The following is a 27,087-nucleotide window of genomic DNA, read 5'->3' on the forward strand; positions in this document are numbered from 1 at the left end:
AAAAATCAGAAGGTATACCATATTTGTACTCTTACCACAATACTCATAATGAGCCCTTACTGTTAACATTCTTTTAAACGTAGAAGAATTTTATACCGCTGGACTCTGTCTAAATTACGATTGGTCAAGAAGGAGGCCTCCCTACCAGTAGGGATTCTAATGTACACTGAATCCATGCTGGCATAGAAGAACTACATGGTTGTGCGTTCTTAAGATCTAAACCCCTTTACCCAAATGACCCAGAAGAGTTCTTATTGAAGTTAATACACATGTAGACAAAAGGATTATGGGTGCATTAGTAGTGAATAATGCACTATTGTATCCCTTTAGATACCAATCCCTATTGTTTTTCAACGTTCCCTAGTATCCCAATCAGGACAGAGTTTTAATTGTATAATTTATATAAATGAACTAAACCATGTATCATTATAACCATCTTTTGCTGGAGATGTTTTATCTTTGGGTGTCAGATTTGTAATATTCTACCTGGTCTTGTGGCGCCTAATTCGACAGAGCGATGGGCTCGATTTTAACCATGTGGCCAAGGTGTTTAGGGTAGCCTGCGTCACCATCTGATTCGGGAATAATGCGTCTCCATCCAGGGAAAATACTATCATAGCAGGGTTCGAAATTGAGGGGTGCTGGGAGCCATTTAGCTCCTGCTTATAGCCTACAAGAGCCTGGTTGGCTTAAAACCAACAGTTACCAGGAGCTACTTTTGGCTCGCCAGGCCAACTGACGCTGAACAAACACAACTATGTAGATTTAATTCAGTGCTTTTGGGACAATCAATAAACAGTAGGACACATCTATATGACATTTTCTACATTTCATGTGGAAGTTAGATCTGCGTGACTATGTACTAGCACCTCGTTCCCCAGTGGTAGCTCTCAGTTACTGGTTAATGCTGGATACCCAGGAGCTGCTTGGAGCTCCTGCTTATCCAATCTTAATTCCGTTCCCTGCTATAGGGTGCTAAGCCTTTGCCCACCTTCTGATTAGTACCAACATCACAATTGCACAGACTTGAAATACCAGCAGCTCTACCTTACTACTAACCTTTGAAGCCTAGAATCTATGACCTTGCCGTACCAGTGGATCTCCTCGTCCATTGAAATTAAAGAACCACTTGCACCCCGAGCATCTCCAGCCCAACAAGCATATCCCCTTTCACACGAAACCATGTTCTTAGTACACCATCCTATAAAACGGAGCCACATCTCCCCAACAACCTCACCTCCCATGATGAATTGGGTAATAAAACAGGGTTCAGAACTGAGGTGAGAAGGGAGCTATTTAGCTCTTGGTTATAGCCTAGATGTCCCTGGTTATCTTGACACCAACAGCTAACAGGGTTTCTTTTTTGCACCACGGGAAAACGTATTAAAAAAAACACACCTATGCGAGTTTTAAATCTGTACGTTTGGGACAATCTATAAATAAACATTAGGATACATCTAAACAACATTTAAAAAATAAGGAGTCATAGATAATGGAAATAATGATAAGTTTGCATCTTACGTGGAAGTTAAATTTGTGCAATGCTATGTACTAGCTCCTAGTGATAACTCCTTGTCACTGGTTTATGCTGGATACCCAAAGACTGCTTATAGCTCCTGCTTATTTTATTGTATATGGTGTATTCAAATCAATACATAAATAAAAACAAAAACAAGAAATAGAGGGCATGGGTGGGACGAACATATACAAACATATAAATACTTGTATCCACTTACTGGGAATTCACCAAATACATACTAACAGACAATAACCAACTAATTCCAAATGTCCTATAATAGATATCTTATCTACAGACCCTTTTTTGTTATAAATATATAATAATGGTATCCCACATTATATATAAGAGAATTGGGTCAAGTTCCCCTCAATTTAATCAATCCTTCATATCTCAACAGTTCTACTAACGGTTTTTCATGCTAGAGTTTGGGGCAGTTTTAGATTAAACAGCACCGCCTCACTTCAAAATTCATATAGTGATGATCCACAAATTCCATTCTTCAATACACAATTCCAAATAGTAATTAAGAGTTAATTAATGTGCATTTATTAGGAATTTGGGATTTCTATCTTCCCTTTGAAATTCTGTCCCAAAAGCCATCAGTTTGTAACATTATTGCTTTTTGGAGTGGACAAACTTCCCAAAAGTTGCTTTTCTGTTCGTTTGTTGCACTCCACAAATAAACGCTTAAGAGTTTCAACAGTTCCAATCATTCCAAAAAACTGACATACTCCAGACAATAAAACGTAGTTATTCCTTAAGGCTGAGACTTACAAAGGTGGGTAAGCGATAATCGCAGTAAAAACATTCAATAAGTGCATTTGGTGCTAAACAGATATGGCGGCAACTGGTTAAGCTTTCTCTCGTTTAATTGTAGCTGTTAAAGTAGTTTATATTTGTTTCTCTTATATATTGTAAACGTGAATACGTTTAATCTCAACAGCTCTAGGATTCCCAACAAGATTTTCTTTGGTTGCTTTAATCCTTCATAGTATGAATGAACAATACGCAATCCGTAGATTGAGAGTTGGACAAGAACCGAGAGTAGCCATCCAGATACAGAAAATTTGACACCGGGGAAACGATCTTGGAATAAATGGTGAGTGATTTCCACTCTACCATGTCCTTTATCGACGATAGTGCAAGCTCAGCTCTGATTAGCTCCTGCTTATCCAAACCTAATTCCAATCCCTCTAAGAGTTCATTCTTCCCCCATTGTTACTTTCTCAGGCAAACAATGCAGCTCAGAATTGTCCCACCTCTTCAAAACTACATTTCCAGCAAGGAAATCAAAGTAATACATTGAATACACTAGGTTCCAACGATACTGGACCTTTATCAATGTTTACAGCAATTATTACATGCCCTGTGAACTATAGTAATACAGGAAATCAGGAACTGTTCACACTCTCTACAAACCACTAACCTTTAATGTACTGTAACACCATCACAAAACTATAAACAAATTACTGTCATACGGCACAAAAAATGTAACTGTGCATACAGTACACATAAAAAACAAAAAAAACAAAATCCAATATTGCTCAAATCCTATTTGAAAGAGGTTCTATAAGCAATATCACTACAATGTCTGAAATCTACAATGCCTGAAATCAAACACTGCTGTCACTGCATTTATTGAACACCATCAAAATGACCGAAAACAAGCACTGCTCACTTTCTGTACCCAAAATATCAACATCACGAATTCCAGGATGGTGGCCGGCGGTGGACGACGTGCGTGAGCGTCTCTCCCCCACCGGCCTGCATTAATAGCAACGTATAGCAGATCGACAAAATTCCCCCTCAGCACCGGAACGTGGTGGACGGGTGGCAATCAGGCATTCGGCGCTAGCAAACGAGACAGAAAGAAAATCGTCACGATTCCTGCGGAAGACTGGGGCAACCCATTATCGCAATACGGAAGTCCCTGGAGCAGGGCGGAAGAAAAGTGAAAACACTCCCAGCCCTGGGGAAGAGGAGGGGGGACTTCCCTCGAACGTGGGGAGAGACTACCCAGGTGCTGGGGGGAACGGACAGAGTCGGCGGCCAGACAAATGAGAATCATAGGTAGCGCCCCCCCCCCCAGTGCAAGGCATTCAACAAAGAAGGAAGAGGGGAAGGTGGTCCAAGAGGGTGAAGACTCGGACCAGGCCCGGAGAAGTGCAAGAAAGGGGACCAGCAGACACAGGGCTGATCCCCACCCACCAACAGTGGGGGCCTGGTGTCTACAAAAAGCCCACAGATTGGAGGTAATATCAAAGAGAAGGGGTACCCCACGCAAGGGGAAAGGCCGGGGAAACCAAGGACTACCCAGAAATTGGAAAAAGGCCCCTCCTTAGAGGAGTAGAGAGACCCGAAGGCCACAAAAAGGTCTGGCGACACACCAACAAAACCTAAATAAACAACCCCCAGAAAGCGAAGGGTGACGGCGAGCAAGATAGCAACAGGGGTAGTCCAGAGAGAGAGACCCCAAAGCTAACACGGAACTCGACCGCGAGACAAAACAGCAGGTTCACGCTGGAGAAACCATAATGGATCCCACATGTCCAAGACTAGGGGGAAGGAGGCACTGGCGACCCAAAAGACCCCTCAAACACGGCAAGAACTGAGTATTAAGCAGCTCTGGACCCCGGACAACTCAACACACTCGAAGAGTGGAGGGACCAGTCACAAAGCGAAGACACAAGGGACAAGACCAGAAGGAGCAATGGCGCTACACAAAGAGGACATGCAGAGCTGGTTCAAAGAGTTCCAAGACCAATACATGGCCACCGTCCAAACACAATGAGACTCTAAAAGAAATGAAACAGTCAGTGCAGGAACTGAGAATCGATGTAGCCAAGCTGGAAGTAAGGACTGACACACTAGAAAAGGTCGTACAAAATTTGGAGGACGCGCAAAAAAACGTGAGAGCACTGGAGCATCTATCTCGTCTTTCACACAATATGGAGACCCAGTGCAAAGACCTACAAATCGCTCAGAAAGATCCAACATCAGGATAAACAACCTCACAGAAACAGTGGAAGATAAAGACCTGAAAGCGGGAGAATCACATAAAGCAATAGCATTTGCAGATGATATGCTAATAGCATTAACAGACCCAGAACAATCACTGCTGATACTAATGCAGGAGTTAGACAAATATGGGGCGATATCTGGGCTAAAATGATTAGACATACATCGGAAATGCTTCTTGGTAGACCCCAAAGTGATAGATAGGCTGGGAGCCAGAACACAGCTGAGAATTGCGGGAAAAGGTATAGCATTCTTGGGAATAATCCTTAAAAAAAAGATAGATCCATTATATGGCGCAAACTACCCACAGCTGCTAGACAGAATGAAACTCGATCTCACGAAATGGAACCCCCTCACAATAACATGGTGGGGAAGATGATATGATATAATATGATATATGATCGTTTATTTATATAGCGCTTATACACAATGTATTTCAAAGCGCTTCAAGGCAAGGGAGGGAACAAGGGAAAATACAACCACATACTTACAGGCCATGAACAGTAAGGATGTGAAATTAAATATCGTACTCGGCCCGACGACATTTCAGATGGTGCAAGAGCTAAGACATAGATAAGGAAGGGAGGGGGATAGTGGGAAGGAAATGGAAACAGACAGGCCACTACCGTACTAGGCCTGACGACATTTCTGGTAGAGCTGGAGAAAAACAAAAGGTGAGGGAGAGGGGTGCAGAAAGGGAGGGGAGGAACAAAACAAGCGACTATCATACTAGGCCTGACGACATTTCAGATAGTGCTGGAGGGATGGTGGGGAGAAAAAACCAGTAATGGGAGGGTGGAGGAAACAGACGAGGTTGCCATCATATCAGGTCCAGGGACAATTCTGATAGAGTAAGTGCATAGAAGAAAGTAAGGGGAGGAGATAGGAAACGGTAGAAGGGAAAGGAGGAGATAAAAGAGAGTAAGCAGTCAAAAAGAGGGGAGAAGCAAGAGTGGAGAGAGAATACAATTGCAGAAGTCAGTAGGAACACATAATGTTGCAAGCCAGGATACAAGATGAAGATGGGAACATCATGATTCAGGGCCACCATGAGTACAAGATGCAAAGGAAGTCCAGCATGAGAGTTGAGAAAGAGTGACACACCGTGAATGAATGAAGTCCATAAAAGTCAAATCCAGCATTGGCCACAAAACAGTGATGGTGAAGGAAGGCACCAGGTGGGCGGGGCTTGCTAAATTGGACAGCAGTAAAAATTATATTACCGAAGCTGTTAAATAACTTCCAGGCACTGCCCATCAGAGTCCCGAAGACTTTCTTAAAAGCTCTTAATAGGGCTATATCACCGTATATCTGGAAGAAAAATAAAACCAGAGTAGCAATATCCACCCTAACAGCTCCAAAGAATAAGGGGGGCCTAGCCCTCCCACACTTCTATAGATACTATGAGGCAGCTCAACTACGGGTAATGATAGAATAGTCGGTCGAAGGGCCACATCAAATATGGGCACGACAAGATAGGCGGGATAGTCCTTCTCAGGGCTCCTGTGGCTAAATAAGCAAACTAGACACCCCAATGTCAAGATAAGCGAGATAATTGGGGTATGGGTACTTGTTTAAAACTTTTTTACTTTAATAAACGTGTTATGCGCAACCATTGACCCTCGGGCTTAAGGGCGCAACAAAACAAAAACAACAAACAACATATAGGTCCAAAGAGGCAGAAGTCCAAAGGTAAGTAATGTAGGACGCAGCAATTGAACAAGGGACCCTCAAAGTGAAACCATCCCCATTTTATCTGATGTTTGGGAATCCAGACTTTCTGCCAGGTTTGGAAAAAGGGGCTTGCAAAAAAATGGGAAAGGGTAGGCTGTCAAAGGATAAGGGATATGTATATGGGACAGACCCTCAGGACCTTCGAGGACTATCTACAAGATTTGGGTTGGACGGAACCAGTATGTTCAAATATAACCAACTGAAACACTGGCTGACTACCCCAGCTATTAAGGAGGCAGCTACGAGACAGTTGACACCATTTGAAAAATATATAACGACCCACACGGGATTAAAGAGCCTAGTGTCAAATCTCTATACATTTTTGAATGATCAGGAAGAACTAGTTCAATGAACTACATGAAAAAAATGGGAAAAAGCCATAGGGGAGACAATTTCCAGGAAACAATGGGAGCAACTCTGGGGAGCTATTCCAAAACTAACTCGCTCCATTCAGGTGAAAGAAATGTGAATCAAAATCCTCCTACAATGGCATTACAGGCCCGAGAAGATCCATGCAATGTTCCCACACGCAACTGATCAATGCTGCAGGGGATGCAAGGCAGCAGCGGACTGGGCACATGTTTGGAGGCACTGTCCAATGCTGCAACCATTCTGGGAGGCGGGGGGGTAGAGAAGGGGGGGTAGCAGTAAAAACCCATATGCAGGAGATGTTCCAGGGAGTGAAGTTGGTGGAAAAGATTTGGATGCCTCTGTGTGCGCGCGACCCCATTTCTGCCCAAAACACCTGGTAAAAGTGTTTGGATCCCCGTGTGCCTCGGCCACCATTTCCTGGTTTCTCCTGGTCCCTCCCGCCCCCGGGCTGTGATTGGCTGGTTATCCCACAGCATCAGGGCCTAGCGTGCGCCTGCAGCAACCCACTTCATTTGCCCAGAACTGAAGCATGTTGAGTGGAGCCTCTGTGCGCAACCCCATTAATGCCCAAAACACTTGGTAAAAGTGTTTGGATCCCTCTCGTGCATCGGCCACCATTTCCTGGTTTCTCCCATACCAGCCCCCAGATGAGGTAAGGTGCCCCCGGACCCTCCTGGGACTAGATCAGTGCGCCTGTGACCCAACTAGAAGCCCCCTGGCCCCCGCGTGCAGCGTCTCCATTCCCAAGCCCCTTCCTCGTAGCTTCCCATTCCGCCCGCCTGCCAACCCTCCCTCCCCCCGTGATTGGCTGAGCATAGGACTCCTTGCAGGAGCCTACTGGTGACCCTGCTAGAGCACACATTCTTCCATCTACCAGCCCCCAGGTGAGGTAAGGTGACCCCAGACCCTCCTGGGCCTAGAACAGTGCACCTGTGGGCCAACTAGCAGCCCCCGCGCGTACCGTCTCCATTCCCAAGCCCCTTACTCGTAGCTTCCCCATCTGCCTGCCTCCCAACCCTCCCTCCACCCTTGATTGATTGGCTGAACAAAGGCCTTTACTGCGACCTCGAGCAGGCGAGTGCCTGCGGCCCCCAAGACCTATCCTGGCCTTGGAATCTTCTTCTGTATAAAAACAAAGAAAGAAAGTCTCCCCTTGCGCTCACATCCCCTGCGAATCCCCTTCCTTCTTCCCCGCCTCCCGACCCGCCCACTGCCCGTGATAGGCCCCCCTCTAAGGTCTTAAGTGCCTTTCCTGGGCAGCCATCTGTACGGCAGCCCCTATGGCTAAGAGCCCCAAGGAAAATGGCAGCTCCAACAGAGGAGGCTTCAGAGGGTGTCCGCAGGGGAAGCCCGTGACCAGCTGTCAACCATCAACTAAAAGGACCAGTGAGGTAGGAGTGGCCTGGTTTAGAGGAGAGCTACAACTCTACCCCAAAATCCTAGCCACTTAGCAAACCAACATTAAACAGTGTGATTAGACCTCTCTCCCACTATACAGGTCTCTCAAAGTTAATAGGGGTTCTGGGTACATATTGAACTGTGTGATGTTTAGATTGCATTGATCTGTCACAACCGCTGGTTTCTGGCGGTTATGGAAGAGGTGGAAACATGGCGGTCGTCAGACCGTGCCGCCACGTTGTGCTCACTAGCACGGTTTACGTTCTAGTCCTTTCCAACATGGCCGCCGCTGTGTGTACTTCTCTGTTCACGCTCGGCGGTTCGGCACGTTGCAACTTCTGAATTCTTCTTCGTTGCGAGCGCTCCACTGTACTCTCGCTTAGCGGAGTTCTGCTGCTGTCCTATATTCCTCCTGTTGTCCTCTCTCTCTCTTACCGGTGCTCCTTCTTGTACTCGGGCACGGTTGCTCTCCTCCCTTCTTTCCTCTTGCCTTACTTGTTTTAGTTTCTCTCTCTGGCCTCCCCCCCTGCTCTACACTTATTGCCACACCCTACCGTCAGTTTTGCCGGTCTCCCATATTCCAGCTGGCTTTGGATCTTCCTCTCGTTCCGCACCATCGGATACCTACACTCCAAAGGGGTTTTTGTGCCGTTAGGCTTTTCCCCTTGCCGCACTTGTCTGTCGCGGGGGGGGGGGGGGGGGGGAGTCCCCGCGGATTCATTTCCAAAGGATCGCGGTGGCTTCCTCCCGAGGCAGACCCTATCTACACAAGGAGAGGAGGACTTTTACTCGTCGACCTCGTGGAAGGAAGTTGGACTTCTCGTCTTCATCAGGTGAGGAGGAAGGGGAATTGAAAGACTCTCAGGGTTTGAGTGGGGTGGACCACATCACGGACAACCCTGCTGATAAGCCCACAGCGTCAGACATTGTTGATATGATCGGCCTCTCCCCCACTATACAGGTCTCTCAAATTTAATAGGGGTTCTGGGGACATACTGCATTGTGTGATGTTTAATTGCATTGACCGGCCTCTCTTCCACTATACAGGTCTCTCGAATTCAATAGGGGTTCTGGGTACATACTGCATTGTGTGATATTTAAACTGCATTGATAGGCCTGCCTCCCACTATACAGGTCTCTCAAGTTTAGTAGGGGTTCTATTTGCAGGCTGCATTGTGTGATATTCAGACTGCATTGATAGGCCTCTCTCCCACTATACAGGTCTCTCAAGTTTAGTAGGGGTTCTATTTCTAGGCTGCATAGAATGATGTTCAAATCTCATCGATAGATCTTATTGACAGACCTCTAGACAGGTTGATCAACTCACTCCTACAGTGAGACAGAACCCAACAGTGGATTACTGTGGAGCGACACCCCGATTAGGGGCTCATGCCTAATAAGGCTTAAGTCCTCGCTGCGCCCCTCTAAATCACCTGTCAACTAGTAGATATCCTTATTGAACCCACACTGCTTGTTCATGACGGATACCAAAAGAGAGCCACCAATAACACCCAAATATATAATCCCCAATCACCTTCCCTACCACTCTCAAGACAGCGACGGAACGAGTTGGCAACTTCCGCCGGAAATGCCACCTACAGACAGAGCCCTAACTGTTAGCGGACAGCCCTGCACACCCAATACTACACCACAAGACAACCAAACCAAAGCAGAACAGACTGGACATCAGCTTAAAAAAAAATAATAATAATAATAAAAGACTAAACAACTCTCTTTCTTATAATGCCACGCAAATGACCCATTCCGAGGGAAAGAAAAATAGAATAAAGAACAAACACTCCGGAACGACAACAAAGATCCACAACTACAGAACGAACCCCCGCAGTTAGGAACAAGGAGTGAACCAACACTGGGAGAAGAGACAAATCCCTCTACTTAACTCCTTACCTTGCTGACAACTGGTCACCAGAGCAAACCAACCCAACGCTATAAGCAGCAACATCAAACTACCCAACACAAACGTGCAGAAGAAGGATGAACAACGCAAGAAACAATAAACACACGACCGATGCGATAACACCTTACATCACCAAAGCAAGAAGAACTTCAAATCGACAACCACAACTCATGGAAGACGAACCCGATGAAGAAAAAAACCAGAGACAGAACCTAGAAGAGCTCTTCGAAGACGCTGACACCCCAAAACGTACACCTCAACAAGAAATCGACCAGGAAGGAAACCCCAACACCGATCCGAAGACGACCTCAACAAGAAAGTACAAACCAAACAATACCTCCAAACTCCACTGCAATCTTATAAACGCAATATCCATGTCAAAACACTCAACAGAGATCTTCGACCTACTCGATGACAACGGCATTGACATCCTGTTCATCACAGAAACATGGCTGGACGACAACTAAAAAATCACACTCCAATGCTGCCTTCCAACCAACTTCAAATGTCTTCAAATAAACAGGAAAAACAAAAAAGGAGGAGACATTGCAATGGCATTCAAAGGACACCTGAAAATAAAAACAGACAAACCGCTCAACATCCTCAACTGCGAAACCATGGTAATACACCTAACAGCAAGCCCAAAAACCAATGTCACATTCATCCTGCTGTACAGACCACCGACTTATGATGCAACCTTCGTCGACAACTTCATAGAAGCCATCACCAACATAGCAATCACCAATAACACCTAATCATTCTGGGGGACTTCAACATCTGGTTTGAAGATAGTCATGCCAACTCCCAAAACTCACTGATTGAACAACTTACAACCATGAAACTACGACAACAAGTCAAAGGGGCAACACACTCGGCAGGACACACCCTCGACGCAATTTTCACCAAGGAAAAAACTCATCACCACGGCACCGCCGATACAAACACTGTGGAGCGACCATCTCATCATCCCATTCGTGATCACTTTGCCTACTCAAGTCTGCATCCAACCTCATATACTCACAACCACCACAAAAAGAAACTGGAAATACGTCAAAGAAAGCAACCCATTCGAACAACTGGAGTAAACCAAACCCTCAACTACAGAACTAGAGCTTGAAACACCTGTGTATAGGCGCGTTACAAATACCATATCATATCATATCATAGCTAGCAGACGTAGACGGGAAAGCGGAGCTACTACACAAATGGATTGCAACGATAGGAGAGAGATAGGTCAGCTACCCCTTCTTTTTGTCCCTAAATTCCAACAGATCAGAACAAACACAATCTGAGTAACTCAAAAATGGTTATGAACACCACTTTGTGGAAGCAAATGGATTGCAGACACAATAAGATCGCCCCAGATAAACCATTCACCCCATCTAAAAAAAAGAGCAATGGCAAAATAGTTACTCCACTACTAAGCACCATGAAAAAGGAAAACAAAAAGATGGAACTGGAATGGAGGGAAGAATACAACCTAGAAAAGAAACACTGTTCCAGAGACAAATCCGTGCATACAAGAAGGACATTCAAAAGACGAAGAGAAGGCATTACGATGACAGAATCACCAATGCCACCAACAATCAAAAAGAAATGTTTAACATCATCAAAGAGATGTGAAACCCACCAGGCTTTGACAACACCCCAACCCCCTCAGAGAAACTATGCAACGACCTGGCATACCACTTCAAGAAATAAATCAATGACATCCGACAAACCATACAAAACATACCAACCAACCGCAACATACTACCAAGTGAACCTGTCACAGAACCTCAGCACAAACTCAAAGACTTCCCTGAAATATCAGCAGAGGCATTCGCAATGCTGTTAAAACACAGCAAGAAAGCTGGATCACCCATGGATCCCTATCCCCCGGACATCTATAAATCGATCCTCGCACAAGGAACGCCAGCAGAATACTACAGAAACCTTCTGAACCTATCACTAGCAACAGGAACAGCACAGAGGACCTTCAAATCAGCATATATCAAACCACTTCTAAAAAACACAATTGGCGACGTAGAAGACCTCTCCAACTACAGGCCGATTTCAAACATTCCCTACCCGGTAAAATTCCTGGAAACCTATGTATATAAACTAACCCAAGAACACGTAGAAAAAGACCACCTGCTAGACCAAGCTCAACTCGGTTTCAGACCCGCAAGAGGAACACAAACAGCACTACTATCCATCTGGGATGACCTAGAAACTAACGCAGACTCAAACACAACCTCAGCCCTTATTCTACTCTACCTCTCTGCAGCCTTCGACACAGTTAGTCATGACACCCTAGCCAAAAGACTAGAAGACATAGGCATAACAGACACAGCACTACTCTGGACTAAATCATTCCTAGCAGACAGAACAGGAACCGTATGGATTAAACCCTTCAAATCCAGTCCAAGACAAGAGTTAACGACTGTGGAGTGCCACAAGGATCCTCACTATCACCACTGTACTTCAACATTTACCAGACTCCGGTTATCAGAATCTTCAAAAAGTACAACATCACATGCTACAACTACGCAGATGATAATCAAATTATCTACAAAATCAAAGACACCCAAGCCAACCATTCAACCCTAATCGAGTGTCTAAAAGAAGTCTTCAACTGTATGACTTCCAACAACCTGAAAATCAACCCAGGAAACACAGAAATCATGATCATATCCAAAGACCAAGAGAACGAAACCGCATCCCGTGGCCAACGGAAATGGGAGCCGCACCATCACCATCTAAGGTAGTAAAAAAATCTAGGAGTCCTGATGGACAACACCCTAACCTTAGAACCACAAATAAATGCAACAGTCAAGAAATAGTTTTTCCTCCTCCACACGGCAAGAAGAATCCTACCATTCCTCTCCTTCACGCACAAAATACTCACTATCGTCGCCCTCATCATGTCAAAAATCGACTATGCAAACAGCCTCTATCTTGGAATACCAGAATACCTCCTGAAGAAACTACAACGGATCCGAAATACAGCAGCCAGACTACTCCTCAAACTATCAAGAAGAGAACACATCACTCCTGCCCTGAAGACACTACACTGGCTCCCAGTAAAACATTGCATCACCTTCAAAACAATGTGCATAACGCACAGGGCAATCAGTGGACAAGGAGCAGAATTCCTACAAAAGAAAATAATCTACAAGCCAACAGGACTCCTCAGGTTCAGCAACGAAATACGCCTGAAACCAAAACCATACCTCAAGAAAAAACTTGGAGGCACCTCCTTCTACCAGTTAGCCACAAAAACCAGGAACAACATCCCAAAAGATACGAAATAAGAAACAACAAATATCACCTCAAATTTAGGAAATTACTAAAAACCTGGCTCTTCAACACCACAGACTCGAACTAAAAACCGAAACGGAAAGGAAAAAAAAAAGGGATGACTAAACTGGAGTGGACACAAACAACTGCCAGAACGGACTAGGAAGCACCCACGCCATCTGGACGAGTGACGCCGGGTAGAGTGGAACACAGGCGACACCCAGGGAGACAGAGCCAATAACCCCACCCTAATCCCACCTTACACCCGCACTCGCCCCATAGTTGCCACCAGGTACCACAGTGTTGTAGAACTGTTGGGATATTAGCAATCACAACATTAGCTGAGCTGTGGACATTGACAGGAAGGATGTAATATGGTGGTTGCTAAAACAGGCAATATTTACACAATAACACCTAGTTTAACGTTAACGCCAACCTGTAATGAGGCCTGATGTGTATGGTAGACTACCACAACGCTTGTAATCGGCACTGATCACAGCCTACACCAAATATGTTATCCAACCATATCCCAGAGTGTACTGTACACTATTGTAATAGCATAAATCAAATACTGTCAATATCATGTAGCCCACAATCTAAAGGGAGGTACTGTACACCATCAACCTAAAATAAGGTGTTTTTCACACACTATTCCCAAAAGACCAAAGTCACTGTGTACCAAACACCATCACAAACCTAAAATCAAATACTGCGCACACCTTATGCCCACCATTCACTGCATGCAGTGCACACCATCAAAAACCTAAACAAACAACAATTAAGGCTTGCCTGATGTAGCTATGAGACCAACAAGAGCACTGTATGTACTGTGCCCCACCACGACGACGAAATCCGCTACTGCCACATTACTGCATTCAAAATACTGCACTAGTCTCTGCATGTACTATGCACCATCCCAAACACAAAAGGTACTGATCACAAACGATATTGTACCAACATGTTGCTCCATTCATTGTACAAAAAATACTAAATTGATTGCGGCTTGCAACATGTACCCAAGAAAGTCTGCCAACAATATCACTGCCCTACTGCACACAAACCCCCAAATCAGACCCTCCAGCACTGAAGATTACCATTATAACTGCTCCATACGACTATAAACAAAATCAGGAACTGTTCACACTGTGTACCCAAGATACTGTACAAACAGTATCTATTATTTTTGAATTGTATGAATTTAGTTTACAAAAACCTTACACACTAGCAGCATTATTTCAAATGTCATTGCAGAACCCTATAAAACCTAAATTTATTGATACATTATACAGATCTACATTTCCATTTTGCATATAAATTCATTAAGTCAGATAAAGGTAAAAATCACAATTTGCCACTTTAAAAATCAGATAAGACAAGAACGATTTTCTCAATCAATTTGTTTGGTCATCCCTAAAAATCTGTATAAAGCTTTGCATAATAAAAATGACTTTGCGTCCTTTAGTTGCCCCCACAAAAATTCCCATGGTTCCATGACTAGATCTTTCACATACCATTCAAAGCAAATTTATCGGGGGCTAATGAGAGCTTCACACCAAACTACCAGATGCTTTATTATTGTATCTACATCCTTATCTCAATGGCGGCAGTTTCTATTCACACAGCTATCCTTCTTCCAAAGCCAGACGTTTTCACATCTTGACAGTAAATTAATCTAAATCTCAAAATACAATTCCCAAAATGACGAGAGGGGGATTTTCTTAAACAGTCTACACACACTCCTAATGGGCCCGTCCGGGTTCCAAATAACATTTGGAACAACCCAAAGTATAATATGTGTGGCACCAATCAATGAGCCAAATCTTTATTTTAAAGACAACAGGATTTTCTGTAACCTCTGTACTGCTCAAACCCCAATGGTCAAGTTTCTCAATACATTTCCCCATGAGGCAGTTCGTATTTCTTAAGTGCACCTGATTAAACTGACCAAACAACAAGATTCTTGGTGGTTTCATAAGTGTATGGCATAGTAAGATCCTCTTCCACCAGACCTGCTTTCTCAAAGAAATCAGTCCTGATTCATACCTTGTCACAGCTATTGGGACTGACTTAGGAATCGAGAGAAGGCATTTCCAAAAAACGCCTCTAAGTATAGAAAATCTTCCTCCAAGAGTACATGATGGATTTCAAGGCTGTATATAATTTCCGGTACCACCTTAGCGTTGAAGAATTTTACTGTTGGGAGGACAGAGAATTTACCATACCTAAAATTATTTGCGCCACAGGATATTTTGCCTTTTCATACAAGTTCTTCAGTAATGCGGTCTTACAGGGATTCAAATACATTTGGAAAACAAGATACTTGAAATCATTTAGAACCTCCAACAGTTTCCCACCCAGCTACCATATGCCCCCGTTCCTCCTACATACTGCTGTAAATGTCAAGATCACAGTTTTATTCACGTTGATCAGCAAATCATTTATATCCCAATATTGTTTAAAGGAGTTCAAAAATCATTGAAGACCCACACGTGTGCGATCCAACAAAATAATTACATCCACATAAAGTAACCAAAAAAGCTTTACCCCACAGATGTCAGGAGGAACAAACAAGGTCGAGCAAGAGAGTCCCCTAAATCAGAGATATAAGTATTTGATAAAGAGGGTGCTAATATTCATCCCTGGTGGAGACCTCAGGCAGTTGGAATGATACCAGTAAAGTTGCCTTCACTGTCCAGCCGGGAATTTCAAAACCGTATCTGAATGCAAATGATCACTATGGGCAGTAGCCCACGAAGGATACCCCAGCTTGCCAATTTTGACCATAATCTCGCTCTATTCACTCGATCAAACATCAAGGTCAATTGTAGCCATGTGTACTTCAGACACTCTTCTCCCAAGCTGACCATTGTAGTGAGTTTATAATCCAGACCGTAAGCGAGGTTCCTACCGCAGCTCTAAACCCAACTTGATTTAATTATAAAATAACCTCTGCCTCTGCCCAATCATGTCATTCCTTCATGAGTCCACATCCATGAGAGAAATGAGTTGATAATTAGATGGTTCCAACCTATTTCCCTTCTTATAGATGGGCACAATATGGACCACTTTCCAAGTATCTAGGTTTGTCTCCTGTCTATAATCGATTGAAATTATGCAAATAACATTGTAGCCCATAACGTGGGATCTCCCTTGATCAGTTGATTACACAGACTGTTGTGTCCTGGGGCTCTGGAGCTTTTTTCTTTTGTTTTGAATAAAGGCAACTAGGTGCTCTAATTCATATGACCGGGACCAAGTTTCTTTGTCTAAATTTACACAAATTAAATCAACGTTAATAGGGTCAGCATATAGATCCAGAAAATAAGCTTCCCACGCTTTTTCCGTGATGGGATTTACATGTACCACTAACTGAAAATTGTCTCTACCATTCACTAATTTCCAATAGCTTATGTCTGCTTTGTTTATAATACAACTCAGCATAATATCTCCCTCTTTTTGAAACATTAGTGGTTTTACCTTATTTCCAAAGGTTTGCTTAAACCTCTTTATTAGTTCCTTGTTTCGTGTTCTGGTTGGGCAGTTTCATTTTGCCCATCTAATACTATTTCACAATCGTTTTCTTTGCCTCCTGAATAGCTTTACTATAATGCCATGGGTAGAAAGGCTGTGGGCACGAAGTCGTTTTTGAGCCTCTAATGAATTTGCTATGGATAAAGGGAGAGAGTCCAGCAGATGACAATTTACTTCTTGATACATGGTGTATTCCCTCCACATTGCATCAAGATGAGTTAAAATTAACCATATTTTTATTTGACCAATAAAAGTCTTTTTCTACCATGGTAACACTCACCTCAATGTGCTTACTTTGCAATACGCAGGGGGACAAAAATTGTATGATAGCACAGAATCTGTGGTGATCACTAGGATCGCCATTCCATATTTTCACATCACAATGTTCCACCCTCAAGCACAGCAATATAATCAATCAGTGAGGATTGTGAGCCTCGCTGCCAAAAACAACATGGCACACTCAGATTATTATACTTTCCTGTTAAAATATGCAAATCCCAATTCTTAAAAAGGTTTCCCATCTTTTACCATATGAACACTGCTCAGGGGCATGAGTCTAATTTACTTGGCAGGAGTCACCCGCCAAACAGTCAGCGTTCAGGTCGCCAGCCAAGATAACTCTTGCTTCCTTCTCCAAACCATCTCAGGAGGATAACTTCCAACTTTTCAAGTATTTTTGTCTTTGACACATCTTTATAACTGCAATATACATTTACCACTAAATATTTGTACCCACTTCCTTTCAAGACCAATTCAACTGTTTGGATCCCATATAACTAGCATAATAGATTTGACAGCCCTCTTCTATAGTGGATCGGATTGCACACAAAAGACCTTCCTTAGGTCTACCTACCCTGCCCTTCACTGCACTCTGTTGCGAAATAATATAACCATCCAAGATCACATCCTTCATAAGGAAGGTTTCTTGCAAAAGAATAAGGTCCTGAACACATAACTTGGTACAGATGTCACTCCTAGAATACAAGTACTTGAAACCTCTCGAGTTCCAGCAACAGATGCTAAAACCAGATATTGTCTTTACTTCTGTTGCTTCTAGGGTACCAAGGGAACTTTCTATCCAAGACAAGTCGGGCTGCCTATTTTTTGTTTTCCAGTGCCATTACGGTATGCATGAGTAAGGGACCTGGCGTACATGATATAGTCATTGGGTGGAGTGATAATTTGTAATTGCCAAAGGACACAGAATTACTTAGTAGTTGCTCTTAGAAGGCGTATAAGTCAAAACAATGCGTCTGGATTTCTACAGCTGCTACGATACAATCTCTCACAACACAGGAGGGAACAGTTATTGCTACAATATCTGTTCTTTGGTCATCGTAAAAGTCTACCAGGGCAATACCCTTTGTTAATATGGTGTCAGCACATCCTGGAAGATGGAAAGAACGGTAAAGCAGTTAAAAATAACATCATCCTCCTGTTCAAATATCACTTCCCTGATTGAACACAACTTCTCTCCCAGTACGTCATAATTAGCAGCATTGCAGTTCATGCTCCTACAGAGCTTTTGTACCAGCTCTCTTTCCTTGAGTTCACTCAGTGAATTTTGCGATGGTACACCCAACGGATTTGGTATGGTCCCCTTTACGTATATTGCGACCGTCCTAACCTGTGGAATGTCAATTGGATTCCCTTTTAAGGGATCCGTCTGGCAGGCGATTGAAAGGCCCCTGATTTCAAGGGATGCGTTCTGATCTTGACTCATAGCCTCCAGCTGCTGTCTGTTCAACACCTCCTTGGTCCGTTTATTCTGTCCAGAAGCTAGATGGAAAATCGGGACCAGCCCTCCTTTGATTTTATCTGGGTTATTGACGCCTTCTTTTCCTTTTCTTTGTGTGTTTTTAGATTTGTAGGCTTCTTTGCGGCAGTATCAACAGACACTCTCCTTCTTCTCTTCCGCCCTTTATTCGGCTTTTGGCTAGCATTTGGCAGAGAATTAAGTTCAACATCACAACTGACTCCCCTCCTTCCAACGTATAGCCCCCAGCCTTTCGAATTCCTCAATAAAGATCAATGATGGAGGAGTATCAAAGTTGAAAGATTGTGAAGGGAGGCATGGAGTCGTCTGCAGGGGACTAATCCCCGAGTTCCTGCTTCTTCCCTCTCTATCACACAACACTCCAGCCAATTCCTCCTCAATTACATCCAATTTGCAGGAATAGTCTCTGATCTGGTTTATGATGTCATCACAAATTTCCGTTGAGCAAGATTGACCATTACTTGGTACCACATTCTCCCTTTCGCCACTTGGGAATAAAAGCGCTAATATCGCTATTATTATGTCCAACTTACAAGAGTTTGCGGCAATTTTATCATTTACTGCAGCACACACTTCTACCCACTTGCAGTATTTTACTATTTGCTGGATAGAGGTTAATTTTGCAGTGTTTTCTGTCATTTCCTTTCTAAGTAGATCATAGGCTTTTGTCAAGGAATTTAGGGTGAAATTTAGCACAATTAGTGCCAACGGGCCTCTTTCGTGGCATAGGTTGTGGATAGGCTCCATGGGGACTGATGTTAATGGGGAGTCTGGTGCAGCTGTTTCAGAGGCTCGCTGGGGCGAGTTAAAAAGAGTTACAACCGTGCTTCGTCTGAATCGAATTGACTCCCCCTCGGTCCCTACCAATGCATGTACATCATTCCTGGCACCACAATGGATTGACGATGCCACCATTTCTGTGGCTATAGTTACAAAATACCCTCTCGATGATGGTAAAATCAGGGAAAGGTCCCCAACGGCCTCCCTCTCAGGATCAGTGTTGCCCGGTGGGAAACAATCCAAGATTTTCTTCTTTATGTTCATCAAGGTTAAAGTGTAGTCTCTTCCCACCTTGTTTGAAGAGGGTGAGTAACCTACTTAGGAGAGCACGTTAAGGCTCTTAGACAAAATGTGTGAGTTCACTGGGCCCAAGGACCAATCAAAAGGGAGGACCATTCCTTCGATTTCCAGCTGAGGTAGCAATTGCTCCATGTTCACAGGCTTCGCCTCCCTTGCTCAAATTATACATGGGTGCACTGTGGAAGACCCGAGCACTTGCAGTATATAAAAGTAGAGGAAAGAATAAGGAAGGAGGGAGAGCAAATCTCAACTGACCCAGCCTAATTGGACGGGGCAGCGGCTTCGCAGATTCTCCTCACTTGCAGCAATCGCGCTTCTCGACCCTCCCTGCTGTGTAACTGCAGGCCAACTGCGCTTTACTGCTGCTTTGATGGCGCTAGCTGGCGCTGCATTTTTTAGCCGCTCTGCCCCTGCTCCTTCTGCCGCCATACCACGTCCGAAATGGGAGGGAATGGAAAAGTCACTCTGTCCACACTAAGAGCTACTAGCAACTGCAGGCCAAATGCACTTTACTGGCGCTAGCCAGTGTCGTGTTTTTCAGCTGTTCTGCCCCTCCTGCCACCGTCAAACCATGTCTGAAATGGCAGGGAAGGGAAAAGAAACTATGTCCACACTAGGAGCTACTCGTAACTGAAGGCCAACAGCACCAAACACTTAATATACCAGCATTAACACATGTATTGCCTAGAGTGACCATTTCTAATCGTGCTCCTGAAACACCAAGCAGTGGCTTTGCATACCTGTGCAATAACTGGTGATGTAAGACTGAGCCAACCCTTTGTACATCAACAACATTCACTGCAATAAGTAGAATGCAGAGGATCTCTATAAATCACAATTATAAATACCTGCACATCACATCCATACATAATGTACCACTCCATACATCTATACTTCATGTTATGTGTTAATATATACCTCCTGAAACCCCTGTACACCCCCATGGTCATGAACCACTCAGCACATCTATACATCATGTTACAACCCAGTGCTCCAGATAAGATTTGGAAGTGGGAGTATTTTACTCCCTATGTTTTAAAGTTGGGAGTAAAATGATTTTTATGGCAGTCCAATTCCCAATGGAAGTATTTTATATGCAAGTTAAGACGTTTTTTAACTGGAAAGAGGAAATGTTTTTGTAATAATTATTTATTTGCATCGTATCATTCATACACATTAAAATATATGTGTTTACTTCTTCTGATCAGGCAGTAATAATAGTAGTTTCTTCCTCTGGTACTACATGCCCTACTTGTTCAAACTTATCCGTTGAGCTGTGTGGGAGAGGGCATGGGGCACAAGGTGCTACGTGTCTGTATGTGAGTATTTTTACTGCCCATTTGAAGGGACTAAAAGTGGCCGATGTACCCCTTATCTGCACCTCGTGTAACATATTGTACAGCTATCTCTCATCCAATCAGGACACTACTACTACACCACATCCAAAACCATGTACGTCTGCATCTAACACATTGAATAGGTGCAGTTATTTGACACAAACCTTCAGCTCACCCAACATCTAACCATGCTAATGATAACATACCTACTCTTCCTTGAACATCTGAATACATCTCAGACAACACATTACATCCATGTAACCATACTAACGATATCATACCTTGTACACCCCTACTCCTCTTTAACATCTGAATACCTACATCTACACATCACGCAATCCTGAACATCCAGAGACCCCACCAAGGGGTGGCCAACATGGGCCACAGCCACCTTTATAAAAAAACCTGTCCCTCCACCAGCCTGCCTGCCTCTTATGAATGTAACTTTGTGTGCCACCCAAATTGACCTCATCAGGCCACCCCTATGAAAAATGTCTGGGGGTGCCACTGTGTTCATCTACATTTCTCAAGAAATTGCTCACCCAACAGCCTGTAAATCTACACTCTGCGCTGGTCATTGGGCCACATTTCCCCAGATCTGGTCAAAAAGGTCTCCATGGACCTCGGCCCCGATATTTTCATCCTTTCATGAAAATGATCCGTTTTTGTTGACAAAGCTGGGTCTCGAACTCAGAACCAAAGTCTGGACACTTTTAGACCACTGAAACTTCAGTCCGGAACTCTTGGGAATATGCATGTTATGATTGTACTCTGCAGAAATTATTTAGGTACAGCTTTGTAGGTTTAAAGGATGTGCACCTTTTGACATTTGCAACATTATAGGAAACGATCCTCCTTTCTAGGATTAGTTTCCAGTTGTTCCTAATTTAATTAAATGTCCTAAAATGTAAATGTTTATTTTTGGGGCGAGGGGGTGGAGAAAAATCTCCCGAGTCACCAACTCCCCTGCACCCGTACACTGCGTCACTGGTGGGATCCAACAGTTAAGAATGTCCATGTCTAGCACTGTCTACACATCACTATAACACTCTCTCTATTCTCTTCCCCTAAGACCCCATCTCTCAGCCAAAACCCTGTACATCTCAACGGATGTAACCCCCCTGTGCATCTGCATCAATAGTAACACTTGTGAACTTACTAATCATGCAACAACTGGTATACATACACGCCATATGACACCTGTACATCTACATCCCATGTGCCATTCTGTGCATCTACACATCGTGCATCACCCGGTACATATGCACTTCCTGACTCATTCTGCAAAAACAAATTATTTAGCAACACCCGTAAGCATTGGATTTGTGACATCCGCAATATCACAACAGCAGGTGTATCCCCCCAATTTCCTACCACTCAAACAAATTCCATTAACACCGCCAAAGAATTAATGAATACCCATGTTTGCAGCTCCCCTGTTGCTGTCTGCAATCAGTATGTCAACACCTTGCACAGACCAGACTATTGAAACAGCGCTTGAAAGTATGCCGTACAATCACTTCATGCTGTGGTGCAATCACTACTATAGCCAGTAGGACCAGACTCCCTATGTTCCACTACATCCACAATAACCGAAGTGCCTTCTCAACCTCAAACTAAGAATCGTCTGGGGCATATCAGTGGGGGCAAAGATTTCATTGGAGACTACAAATGGTCTGTGACATTGTTGTTGGCAAAGAAATGGGCAGAGAAGGGGCAGGGGGATCGGGTGATTATTATTGACTATTTATATCGATGTGTGCCACAATGCACGCAGAGATTTGCTAGAAGGAAAGAAAACGCTGCAGAACACCCAATGTGACAGCTCACGTGCCCGTGTCAGTCTGTGAGTGTCCTCACTGCCAGGGTTGTATCAGAAGCCAAAGAGGTACAGATCACAGCAATTCTACGTGTATTTGCCTAGCACATCAAATGAACTACAGCCCAGAAATAGCAAGCAACGCCTGACAACTCACCCATCTCCCCGTACCACTGCCATAGCAGCTCACCCCTTAAAGCTTAATCGTTCAATACATCAGGCCCTACTATAATAATTGCAAGGTTCGTCCTTTCCTCACTTTTGAAACTACTAAACTTCTTATCTCTTCCTTAATCTTTTCTCTGCTGTTCTAGTGCTCACTCTTTTTGGTCTTACAATTTCCCGTCTTGCTCCTTTAAAATCCATCTATAATTCTGTTTGTTTACTTTGTTCTCTCTCCTATCGAGATTCTATTTCCTCCTCACTTGCCTCTCTCGGCTGGTTACCCTTTCACTCCCAACTCAAATTAAATTTTCTTTCCTTAGTCTTTAAATCTCTTTATGGGCTCGCACATGACTATCTCGCTGCACTCCTATCTTTCTATACTCCCTCCCGTTCTCTCCATTCTTCTTGTCATTTTCGACTGAACGTTCCCCGTCCTCCATGCGCTCAGTCTCGTTTTCGATCCTTTCAGCTTCTTGCTCCCCTACACTGGAACGCTCTCCCACTTTCTCTCTGTGCTATCACTGCTTACTCTCTCTTTCATCTGTCTCTGAAAAATCATCTCCTTCATCGCCTCTGATTGCTTGCTACCAGAACCGAAGAACTGATAAACTGTTGTTTATTACTTATCATTATTCTGTACCGTACCTGTTTTAATAATGTGCAGCTCTTTAGATAAAAGCGATGTATAAAATACAACTACTGCACACTAAATCCTGGAATGCTATGTGTTGGCACCCTGCTCCCCAACAGATTCACTTGATGACTTCACAACCCCTGGGTCTCATAGGAAGGACAAGAATGGGCAACAATCAGAGCCCTCTTGTCAAAACTGTCCCAGTAGGCTGCTGCCAGTTCTCTCTGCACACACCTTTCCCATACACAACCACAAAGCAAACACACAGTGCCGCCTTGTGCCAACCGCAGAGTGGAGGAAAGGAAAAGCCATGGCCTGCAGGCACCCTTTTTCAGATCAGAGAGCTATGCTTGGCAGCAAAAGTTGGCAAATCCATCCCCGCTGTACAACCTCCAAATACGGCAAAGAAAGAGTGTGCGCCAGAGAATTGCCCTCCCAATGGATACCCGCGGAGAGGACTGCGCTCCTTCCAAAGTAACCCAAGACTTCTTTTGGAAGTCAACGTGGACATTAAAGAGTGGACATGATTAAGAGTCACTGGACTAACATGTATTAACTGCAAGGGGTTCATGCAAAAGCGCCACCACAGAGGGCATGTTTATGGCAACTGACTGGGGATATGAAACTAACATTTTGCAACAAATGGGAATTGAAATTCGGGAGAGACGTCGCTGCTTGGGCCATCCTTACTGTGCAGTGTCCCAGACAAACAAGTGACAGACGAACGACCCTAGAACTTTCACCATCCCTTGGCTACGAGAATGCCCACTGCCAGGCCTGCAAGGGGTTGCTGCGGTACTCACCACTTGCGACTGTGGGGGAGACACGGCTTGTTCTGCCCAGAGGGCTCCTCCAGCTGCTAGTTACCCACAGAAACGGTCCTGCCAGGCGGGGACAAGGGTCGACGCCATACCGCCTCGTTCATCTGATCCTCGGGGGGTGAAGACTGGGAGGGGGGCGTCCACGAGGAGCCTGCGAAGCGTGCGGCGAGGCTGCAGCCGTCCGAGAGCCCAGGTGGAGGTGCGCCCGGGCGGGCGGGCGGCGCTGGGGAAGGAAGCGTGCTGCTGCTGGGCTGGGCCCTCAGGAGGCCTGCCAAGTGCTGCCTGGCGTGTGGCTACAGATCCGGAGCCTCGCCGCGACATGGACACACATGTCGAAAGTATTCAGCCTTCCTCCCACGGCACTCGCAACCCTGGAAAGCGCGCCAGGGGAAGGGAAAAAAACACACATAGCCCGAAAGCACACACGAGAGGGTGGGGGCGGGGGACGGGACACGAGGCAGGCGGCAGGCCAGGCACGCTCAGGCCCAGCCTCGACCTGTCCCCCTCATTGCCGCCTTTTCCCAGCTGGGAGCGAGGCCTGTCGCGCTGCGAGGCCTAGAGGGCGTGCGGCAGAGGCCTGCCCGCGGGTTACCACCGGGCGGGCGAGGCCTACAGTTCCCCGAGGGCGAGCGTGGTGCGCTGGGGCCTGCCTGCGGCCTACCGCGCCCGGCGGGCCGCGGAACCCTCGGGCGGGCGAGGCCTACTGCGCCCCGAGGGCGAGCGTGGTGTACAGGGGCCTGCCCGCGGCCTCCGCGCCCGGCGGGCCTCTGCGTCACCACCGAGCGGGCGAGGCCTACTGCGCCCCGAGGGCGAGCGTGGTGTGCAGGGGCCTGCCCGCGGCCTCCGCGCCCGGCGGGCCTCTGCGTCACCACCGAGCGGGCGAGGCCTACTGCGCCCCGAGGGCGAGCGTGGTGCTATCCGCGGTGCTCCCCCGAGGAGCCCGCAGCTCCACAAACCACGTTTCATGGAAGAAACGCCTGCGCCCCTGTTTTACTTGCGCCCCGAGAGCGATAGGGCGGTAGTCATCTTGGCCTAGCTCATCCTCAGAGGGGCCTAGCATACAGTCTCTAGGGGAAGTCTACCGGAGGCCAGAGGCGGTGCTGCGGGGGTGGAGGGCTGTAGACCCAGGTCTTTTGGTTGTAGCCCCGGATAGAAGCTCAGGGGTTACAACCAAAAAGGCTATCTAGCCCCCAGTCCCGGCAGTCCCAAAATGAGCATAGCCCCGGCATACATGCCAACATTTCACCCCACCTGTGTGGGAGATTACGTCCGAAAAATCGGGAAACAAAGATTTTCCCATAGGAATGTATTGGGCAAAGATTTATTTAAGGCGGGAGAACGTGAAAAATAGCAATATTTTCAAAGAAAAAATCGGGAGTCTCCCGCCTAAATCGGGAGGGTTGGCATGTATGCCCCGGATCTTTTCCAGACCTAGCAACACCCCTGCCGGTGGCTCAGCCAGTACACCTATTGGCAGCGGGTCTTGGAACCACCGAGGCCTACTTCACCCCTGGTCTTTTTTCTCCAAAATCTTCCAGCGGCCTGAGGTACATCGTCATAGGGAACCCAAGTGGCTACTGCACCCGAAGCCAGGCCGTGAGGCTGGCAGTGAGAGTATTATCCAAACATGCCAGAGAGGGGGGTGGGCAGAGCAAAACGCAGTGGTCTAGTGCATCCCTAATTCCCAGGGGCTGCAGGGTGCAGCGCTCCCATCCCCATTGTGAGGCATATCCTGAGGGTAAGCCTTTCTAGCAAAGTAGTGAAGCTCAGGTAACTACTGCATCCCAGGCGTGAGAGCATGCTCTCACATCTCACACACATCACTAGGTATTGCATCCAAGAATTCTAATGGCTTGGTTTTGGTGACAGCCTGGCCCTCACTATCCCTTACAAAGAAAGTCTGTGCTGGCCTATTATCTTTTTACCCTCTAGTGGCATACCTGTCAACCTCTTGACTCTCCAAGGAGGGTGACATGGTTTGAGGGAGATTCCACTGAAACCAATAGCCTGATAATAGGGGAATACATGTTTCCTGGGAGTTGCCCCACTCTACTCTTTTTAGAAGGCATGGAGTTTGTTGGAAGGGTTATTTTAATCCCATAAGGTGGGTGACACCCTCCAAATGAGGGTGTGTTGACGGGTATGCAGTGAGATCAGGCTCCCAGATTTGGGAAGGGCCCTGGCACCCCTAAGGGAAGCCCACCCGAGCCTGAAGGGCCCTCACAACTCCAAAGACAGACTGTGCCAGCCTGGCAGGTCTGTAGAGTCCCAAAGAAAGAAAATGCCCTTGTGATGGCTCTCAACTCCCCATGGTCAGAGTTATGTATCACTGTGGTGGATCCTTATACCTCAAATCTGAGTATGTGCTGGGCTGGTAGTCCTTCAAACCTCCAAGGATGAGATTTGCTATCTGTAATTTGGAGCTCACGATCCATGGGGCAGTCAAAGGCACCAAGTTGATCAAGTAAGGGCCGCTATTCCATCCACATAAAGGACAGAGTAGGGCACATCAATCTAAATTATTCACAGCTGCAGACCGTGAGATCGAAAGAAATAAATATGGGCCCCTGTGGAAGGGTGAAAAATATGATGGGAAGACAGAGAACTGTGCCCTCAGAAGTTAAAGTTAGGATTTTCTTGCTGAACACTGATAGTCATTTCCACAGTCCTTTCCCTGAGTAG

The 27,087-nt window shown here is 45.4% G+C and overlaps 1 protein-coding gene across 1 annotated transcript in view; it reads right to left on the bottom strand.

The window, feature by feature from the left end:
* Nucleotides 1–24,983, bottom strand: part of DLK2 (delta like non-canonical Notch ligand 2) — a 182,211-nt gene extending 157,228 nt beyond the window's left edge. Inside the window, exon 1 of the mRNA XM_069608806.1 lies at nt 24,388–24,983. The gene's annotated coding sequence lies outside the window, so the exon portion shown is untranslated. The remainder of the gene's footprint in view (nt 1–24,387) is intronic.
* Between the last annotated feature and the right edge of the window lie 2,104 nt (nt 24,984–27,087).

The sequence above is a fragment of the Ambystoma mexicanum genome, chromosome 4q (genome assembly GCF_040938575.1).
Source record: "Ambystoma mexicanum isolate Mex_15411 chromosome 4q, UKY_AmexF1_1, whole genome shotgun sequence".
In the NCBI taxonomy this organism is placed as follows: domain Eukaryota; kingdom Metazoa; phylum Chordata; class Amphibia; order Caudata; family Ambystomatidae; genus Ambystoma; species Ambystoma mexicanum.